An 8,932-nucleotide genomic window follows, 5' to 3' on the forward strand; every position below is an offset into this window, starting at 1 on the left:
AAATACACAAATAACATGATGGAGTGCTTGGTGTTTCCTCAGAGGGTGAGCGTTAGTTTCCTACTTTGAAGGGGAGCAAATCCGCAGCTGAGGAACCTAAGATCTTGTAGGAAAAGTGGGATTCCTGGGACAGAAGTCACATGTTGAATGTATAAAAGCTTTGCACACATTTTTATATCCCTTAAAATAAAGTAGCACTGCAAAGAATGATAAACATGGACAGGTGTTTGGCCTTGCTCAAACCAGTGTAATAAATAGGATGAAATTAATTTTTATCCATAATGCTTTATTTGCTAGGATTTCCCTCTCAAAAATTTTAATCACATGGCACTCTAGTCATATCTCCTTCTTGCAAATAATAATGATACCAATTCTGTACCTAGTTCTCCACTCAAACACTCAAATACTTTAAATGGTATCATTTTGATTCCCACAGTCCAGGTTTTTCAGTGTTTATAGAAATTAGGGTTATTGAATTAGAAAGGGCGTTATGCAACTTGCCACAATCCATCTGGTTACAGGGTCATAACACTGGCTGTGAAAACCTCCCAGCCTCATAGATGCAGGCCGATTCTCTCCTTTCCAATCAAGAAGTCTAAGAGTTTAAGAAAATTCTTAGCTGCCTTTATTTCCTAAAATTTTGTGGCAAAGCCTCTACTCCTGTATCTTTGTTTCAAATTTGAAAATCTTATTTCCTTCTTTTGCAAGTATCCTCTGAACAAAGGACTCACAATTTTATTTATTTATTTATTTATTTATTATCTGTTTTGTATTTATTTTGCTTTTTAGGGCCACCCTCATGGCGTGTGGAAGTTCCCAGGCTAGGGGGCGAATCCGAGCTGTAGCTGCTGGCCTACACTACAGGCACAGCAGGGTGGGATCCAAGCCGTGTCTGCAACCGACACCACAGCTCTTGGGAATGCCAGATCCTTAACCCACTGGGCAAGGCCAGGGATCGAACCTGCATCCTCAGGGATACTAGTCAGATTCATTTCCACTGAGCCACGATGGGAACTCCCCACTCATCATTATTTTAGTGCCCTTCTTTGGCATGGTGGAATGTACAGCAGTGAGAAATGCAGCATGCCTGGATTATTTAATAGTTGTGTGACCTTGGGTGAGTTTCTTTAACTTTTCTATGCCCTCAGTTCCCTTTTGCAAAACATGGATGGTAATAATAGTATCTATCGCATAGAATTGTTAAGAGGACAAATGCATTAATACTTACAAAGTGATTAGAAGAACAGTGCCTGGTACCTAATAAGTTCCATCTGAGTCTCTGCTAAATTAAGAGAAAAAAAATTTCAATAATACTGTAATTCCCAGAGTAATCCTGGGGGGTGGGGGTGGGAATGAATCATAAGACTAGACTAAAATCTTTTCTCAAAGCTCCTTTTTTTTTTTTTTGCTTTTTACAACCACACCAACTGCATATGGAAGTTCCCAGGCTAGGGGTCGAATTGGAGCTGCAGCTGTCAGCCACAGCCACAGCCACAGCAATGCAGGATCTGAGCTGCATCTGTGACCTACACCACAGCTCATGGCAACAGCGGATCCTTAACCCACTGAGCAAGATCAGGGGTCAAACCTGCATCCTCATGGATCCTAGTCGGGTTCTTTAACTGCTGAGCCACAGCGGGAACTCCCAGGCTCTTGTTAAGACAGGGAAAACGCAGCTCGTTTTGGTCACGACGGTGTGACTGTGGAATGGTCCTCTTACCAAGCTCCTCCTCTGATAAAATGGACATTGAAACCCATCCGTATTAGCGACCAATTTCCTATTTTATTTCAACGCAGTAAATGTTTGTGAAAGTCATCTTTGTTATTGTGATGCCAGTATTTGACCTATGAAAATGGATGGTTGAAATAGTTCAGCACAATATTAGCAGATATGAACGAGCAATGCCTCATTGGAAACTAAGCAGTGTTTCAACTTCCACTTGGCTGAGCATGAATGCATCTGGATGTTTCAGACACTGAGTGACTCAGGGGGAGTTGAAAGAATTTTACTCTGTGTTTGTCTTTCGGTCTTAAATGATGGGAAACCATCCCTCCAGATTTAGCCACAGTGTTTCCTGGAGTTTCAGGCAAAATGGAATTGTTCCCACTCTCCTTTACTTTGTCGGTCCAAGAGTGTCAAACCAGCTAATCAGTACAGGAATAGACCCCACGAATGATCAGCACAGACTTCTGAAAAAGTTAGACAGGGGTTTGTTGAGTGCCTCCCAAAAGCCAGACCCTAAGGAACACCAGAAACCTCGTTAATAGCATCATTAGCACTTGAACACGTACGATTTCATAAGAACTGTATGTCACCTTGCAAAATGCTTCACAGACGTAGCTCTTTCAAACCCCCTGGAAGGAGGATCTGTGCTGCTAAGAAGAGGGCAGCTCAGAGAGGGAACAAGACAAGCCACCGTACAGTTTCTTCCAGGCCCACATCCTCCATCCATGGCGCTTTTTTTTTTTTTTTTTTTTTTTTGGCTTTTTAGGCCCGCACCTGCTACATGTGGAAGTTCCCAGGCTAGGAGTCAAATCAGAGCTGCAGCTGCTGGCCTGGGTTTATCATGCCACAGCACAGCAACATCAGGTCAGAGCCAGATCTACGACCTGCACCACAGCTCACAGCAATACCAGACCCTTAACCCACTGAGCGAGGCCCGGGCTCGAACCTGCATCCTCATGGAGACTAGTCAGGTTCTTAACTTGCTGGGCCACAACAGGAAGTCCTCCATGGCGCATCTTGAGTCCTAGCCTAGCTGTTTTTGCAGGCTGCTTTGGCGACTCTGTGTCTCTTCTCCAGGGGAAATTGGCCTCCACAGAAGAGCAGGAGCTGATGCTTTATTGCGAATGGGGCCACACTGAAACCCTGAGAGAACAGGTGAGTTCCCGAAAGGTGTATACAGAAGGCATGATAAACCCAGATCTCCCTCCCCCAACGAGATCTCAATTCCTTGTTTAGGCCACAAGATGTATATAGAAAAAGGTAGGATGGTAAATGAGCAAGAAAAACTCTCCATATGTTCATCGCAGCACTGGGTGAGCAGCGTCACAATCCTACTATCTTGTCTCAAAGGCCAGCAGCATGTGAGGGCTCTGCAGGCACCCGGGGCTTCATCGTTGCAAGACATGTTTCTGCAATATTTTCTTAGCCTCTTTGCTGAAAACTCCATCTTGTCCTGCTTTACTTTACCCCATCTTCCTGCTTGAAAAACAGTCACAGTGCAGGTAGATGACTTAAGCTTAAGCACAAAGACCTAAAGGCATAAGCTATTCCTAGGGTCAGCAGAATAAGGACATAATGCGTTGGTCTAGGCATTTCGGACCTGTGCAGATTGGTACACCGTTTGCACAGGCATGATATGTCCTCAAAAGAATAAGAGAAAGAGGAACCCCATGGCCAAGTGGTTTATGAGCGGTCGTTAGCCGAATATGCATTAGCAAAGAGAACCAAGGTGCAAACCTAGGCACGCTGGGTTGCCGCACACAGGCATGCCTTTTGCAGAAGCACAGTGAGGATTCTCTGAAATGCTATGCATAGATAGCTGACTCAAATGCTGATGATTGTTAAATGCCTAAAGGTCAGAGTAACAGCTTAACCATCTACCAGCTAGTGACTCTTAAAATAATAAAAGAACATACAAAAAAAAAACCCTATATCCTCCACCCATAGCCCCCTCCTCACTTGACATAATCCCAAAGAGCACAATAAAAGCAGGGTGGTTTTCTTGAGGCATCGCTCTAGGTCCCTGAGACCTTGAGTCCCCCGGTTCCCACCTTTACTTAAGATAAATGTCTCTGTGTCTTGTTTTATGTTAACTTTTCCCTTAAGTTTCACAGCACCCGTTCTTCAGCCCCATCCTGCTGAGCTGGTCTCAGCACTTCATCTACACAGCAATGCTCTGATGTAGGCACTGTGGTCAGGTCCACTAAACTGAGGCGTGGGGCAGTTAAGTCATAGCTGCATGGGGGTTTGAACCCAAATCTGTCTCACTCTAAGGCCTGTAGCGTCCCCAAGACATTGAGCCCCCCACCCCAGCCTAGGCACAGCCTTCTTTTCGGCCTCTCTTGGTCTGCAAGCTTCCTGTTTCCTCCACCACTTTCGCCTCTTCCTCGCTGTCATTTCAGCTGGTCACTGGCTTCCAGGGGTGACGGCAGCAAAAGGACACTGCCTGGCCAGAGACATGCAAGAATGGAGGAGTGAGATGAGGTGTTTTTGTTTTCTTTTTTTTTTTTTTTTTTTTTTCTTTTTTAAAAAAGTTTGATTGAAGTCAAGTTCATTGACAAGGCTGAGATCATTTCTGCGGCACAACAACGTGACCCAGTCACGCATATACACACATCCATCCTCTCTCTGATGCTTTTCCCATAGATGATCACAGAATCCTGGGTAGAGTTTTCTGGGCTTTATAGTGGGTCCCCGTTGGCCAATCATTCCATATACCTCAGTGTGCATATGCCAATCCCAACCTCCCAGTCCATCCCCCCACCCACCCCACACAAGAGGTTCTATCCAGAAATGGGATGAGGAGTTCCCAGTGTGGCTCGGTGGTTAACCAACCCGGCTAGTATCCATAAGGACGTGGGTTCAATCCCTGGCCTTGCTCATGGGTTAAGGATACGGTGTTCCCATGAGCTGTGGTGTAGGTCGCAGATGCGGCTCAGATCCTGTGTTGCTGTGGCTGTGATGTAGGCTGGCAGCTATAGCTCCGATGGAACCCTAGCCTGGGATCTTCCATATGTCCCCAGTATGGCACCAAAAAAAAAAAAAAAAATTTAAAAATTTAAAAAACAACCCAAAACAGAAATGAAATGAGGCATTTCTGTGGAGGATCTAAGAAAACACCAGGAGGATTACACATCCTCCGAGGAGCAGGTGACAGAGTGCTGAGGGCTTCCCATCCATCAGTGCAACAGCAACATGTTACTAATACTTACCAGCTGTGCAGCCCCCCACCCCACCCCTTCTACAGATGTGGACACCGAAGCGGAAGGAATGGCAGGAGGCTGACCTAGGGTCACACAGAGCACCACAGGGATTAAAACCCACAAACTCTGAATTTCTAGCCTGTGGCTCAGCTTGCTGCCTACCATCCAGGCCAACACGCATGGCCGGCTAGGTGTCTCATTGGGCACAGCCCCACGATCCAGCAGTAATCTGCTGTCATTCACCCAGTGAGAGGCAACCGCAGAGAGAGTCTGGACCCTGCATTTACCTCGAAGGCACAAGCCTCACAGAAGCCCCAGTGTAAATTCAGGAGGCACCGCCCCCTAAAGACACAGCAGGCGGGGAGGGGGGCCGGGGGGAGACGGTCTGTGCTTTTGCTTCAATATCCACATGTCTACAGGTGCACGGATTTCCTCCGCAGAGCTGGAGAACCAGGTAGGGATGGATTCTAGCCCAACGCACTCCTCTCCCAACGGGCTCTGTCCAAATTCTGTGCTGAACCAACAGGAACCACGCCCACTCTGCCGAGGCCAATGTTCTGACATTTCAAAACCCAACTCCTCCTCGGTATGACTAAACCAAGACACAGGCACGACAGTGACTCGAGCGCCTTATCTCTGGAAAGCCCACACGTCTGAGAAAATGGCAAATAGGTCTTTCTCCTTCGACTGATCTGATCGCAGCGAGGAGGGAACGTCACGAATTCCCAGTTCTGTTTGCTTTTGCACGAGGCGAGCGGGGCTGGCCCCAGGTTTTCATTGGCAACTCGGCCTGAATTAATACGACCTCTGGACAGAGGACGTGCAAGGCGCAGCTTTCACGTTTGGCTTCGTTGAGGGGCCCCTCGCCCCCCACCCCGGAAACCACCTCCTTGTAGATGATTGCAGCTGGAATGGGAATAGGAGCCAGCCAGCACCAGGCTGGGCGGGGAGGGGACGCTTTGTGCCCCTGGCCCCCTGTGGTAACCCTCCTTGTTCCTGCTTCTAGAGGGATGCTCTGCAATCCTGGGGTCTCAGGATGTGGTCTTTGGGTGGCAGCATGTGGCCACTGATTTCAGGTTTCAATTTACTCTGAATGTTTGCAGTAATGTAGAAATTTAGTCATTTGCTTATACCTACTCAAGTAAAAACCATAGCCCTTCATTTGCATCTGATGGGAAATAATAGTACCATATCAATCGATTCAGATGAGATCAGCTGCTTTTGAAGGCCAGGGGTTATTGGTGGAGCAGATGTCCCATGGATTCTGCTCTCACTGGCCAGAAAATTTTCAGAAGCACAGAAATAATGAAGTCCCATATTAATGTGATCATAAATAAACACTCAAAGATGAGTATAATCAAAGCCAGAATGCTGTGTAGTAACTTCCAGGTTCTATAAATCAGAGCATCATAAAATCATAAAACTGGCAACAAACACCTTCAGACAAAGGTTAGGAGTCAGAAGTCCCTGGTGATATCAATTGTGGTTATCATTTGTATTTTTTAAAATGTTACTACTGGAGTTCCTGTCCTGGCTCAGCAGAAACAAATCTGACTAGTATCCGTGAAGACACAGGTTTGATCCCTGGCTTCATTCAATGGGTTAAAGATCCGGTGTTGCCATGAGTTGTGGTGTAGGTCACAGATGCAGCTTGGATCTGGCTGTGGCGTAGGCCAGTGGCTACAGCTCTGAATAGACCCTTAGCCTGGGAACCTCCATGTGCCATGGGTGTGGCCCTAAAAAGACAAAAAAAAAAAAAAATTTAAAACGTTACTATAAACCAGAATATCATAAACCCGGCAATAAACTTGAGAAACCAGCTTTCACTGTAAGGCTTTAAGTCAGAATTTTTCAGGGATGAAAAATTTTTTTCCTACAATTTGTATTTTTTAAATGTAATACCCACAGTAATTATGCTGCATGTATGTGACAAATGTTTACATGAAACATTGGGATTAAATTACTCATAGGCCCTGTGTTACATTACCACTTAAAATATTTCCAACTTAGTCCTTCTTTCAAACATTTTGTTAACATAATTCACAAGAGAATTACTTTTCTTCGGATTGTTCTGAGAGCTGCATGTAATGTTCTCAGAGTCACTTAGGTTCTCAGGTCTAAAAGCTGCCCTCTTCCTTCCCCTTTCTCCTATTGATTATAGCTCTTAAACTGACACCTTTGCCAACATTCTAGAAGGTTCTATACCTTTATTTTCCCTCTTTTTTTCTTTGTAGAGCCACACCTGTGACATATCCCAGGCTAGGGGTCCAATAGGAGCTATAGCTGCCAGCCTACACCACAGCCACATCTATGACCTAAGCCGCAGCTTGCAGCAACACGGATCCTTAACCCGCTGAGCAAGACCAGGGATCAGACCTACATTCTTGTGGATACTAGTCAGGTCTGTAACCTACTGAGCCACAACAGGAACTCCCAACATACCTTTTTATATATAAGCAAAGTAAGATACAGGATAACCCTGAATTGCTGATTTGGAGGCATGGACTCAGCTTAAAATTATTTCATGTACAATCCTCTACCATTTGAGATAAACCTAAAGACACACGTACCATACCGTCATCGTTCCCATTTTTCCAATGAGGAAACTAAAGTCCTAAGATTAAGTGAGCTGCTTGAGATCTCCCAGTTTGCATATGGGGAAAAGCGGCTGGAAGGCATGGTTCGTCAGACACTGACACCTGTGCTTCTAGCCACCCTCACACTTTCACACACTCATCTTTTCACGCTCCGCATATGCTTGAAAAAAAATCCAAAACGCCATTGTAAGGAACACACTGGATCGTCAATTTCAGGAACCTGTGCTGCCCAGGATCTTAACTCATTAATTCATTTAATCCTTCCTATCGTCTTTCCTTCATTCATCTCTTCCACCAAGAGTCACAGAGCACCTTTTAAATGCTGGCCACTGTGTTAGCTGCTGGGGGTTTTTCAGAGAACCAGAGAAACAGACACGGTCCAGTTCTGAGAGTGGGAGAGGCGTTATCCAGTTAAGCACAGAATATGTGCACACACAGGAATCACATGAAACGCCAAGTACAACTTTGGACGTAGGGTGCAAGGAAGATGTAAAGAGAGCTGTGCACCTGTAGAAAGGGACCCTCACGGAGTGTGAGAGAAGAAAGTCCCCTAAAGAAGTGGCCTGCAGACGGAGGGAGAGTACCAGTCTGGCTCTCGGAATGTTCATAACAAAGTGACAGCTTTGTCCTCCTACCCGCCCCAATACAGCTGTCATTCAGACAGTTCTGTTCTCACTTCAGGCAACAACATGGAATACCGACCTACAGATCCTTGTTATAAAATTCAACCCAAACGCAACTGTTTTTAAAGCTTACTTAAGAGTTTGGATATTGAAAAATGTAGGCTCCTATTTTTACCCTCCAATCTCTCACCATCTTGTAAATTTTACCTGTTGTTCCTGTATGAATTTGTCCCCCTCATTTGCATATCATTTCTCACTGCCTCCTATCATCTCTCACCGGGAGTTTTGCAGCCACCTCTCTGCCTTCAGTCTGTTGAATGAATTGTCCTTGTTGCAGCCATGGTGTTCTCTCTAGAACATGGATATAATGAGCATGGCTCCATTCTTACTGCCGCTAGCTCCTGTTACCAGAGCAGGCTGGGTTAGGTAGCTCTCAGTTATAGCATCTCTGCATATTTCTGCTGTTGCCTTTGTCGCAGTTTCCGTCACCTTGCTGCCGTTAGCCTGGTTGTGGTTGTGTGCCTGGATTCAGGCAGGCAAAGACTTGGGAAATACTCAGGATTCATTAAGGTGATATTCACGTATGTCAAAAGAGCTGAAGAAACACAAATCCAATGGAGGAAATTAGTTACAGCTTGGTGGGAATCGCAGATTGCAGGAAGCAGAGAGAAAATGAAGTAGTGATAGAATTTAAGTCTTGAGACACGGATAAGAGACCAATCCCTTTATCAAGTTTTGAAGTACCTTTTTTAGTGCCGACAAAGAGATCTCATTGTGCGTGAC

Source organism: Sus scrofa, chromosome 10 (genome assembly GCF_054392235.1).
Source record: "Sus scrofa isolate SSC_HxYL_T2T_F1_AM1 chromosome 10, Sscrofa_HxYL_maternal_Yorkshire_Landrace_v2.0, whole genome shotgun sequence".
Lineage (NCBI taxonomy): Eukaryota > Metazoa > Chordata > Mammalia > Artiodactyla > Suidae > Sus > Sus scrofa.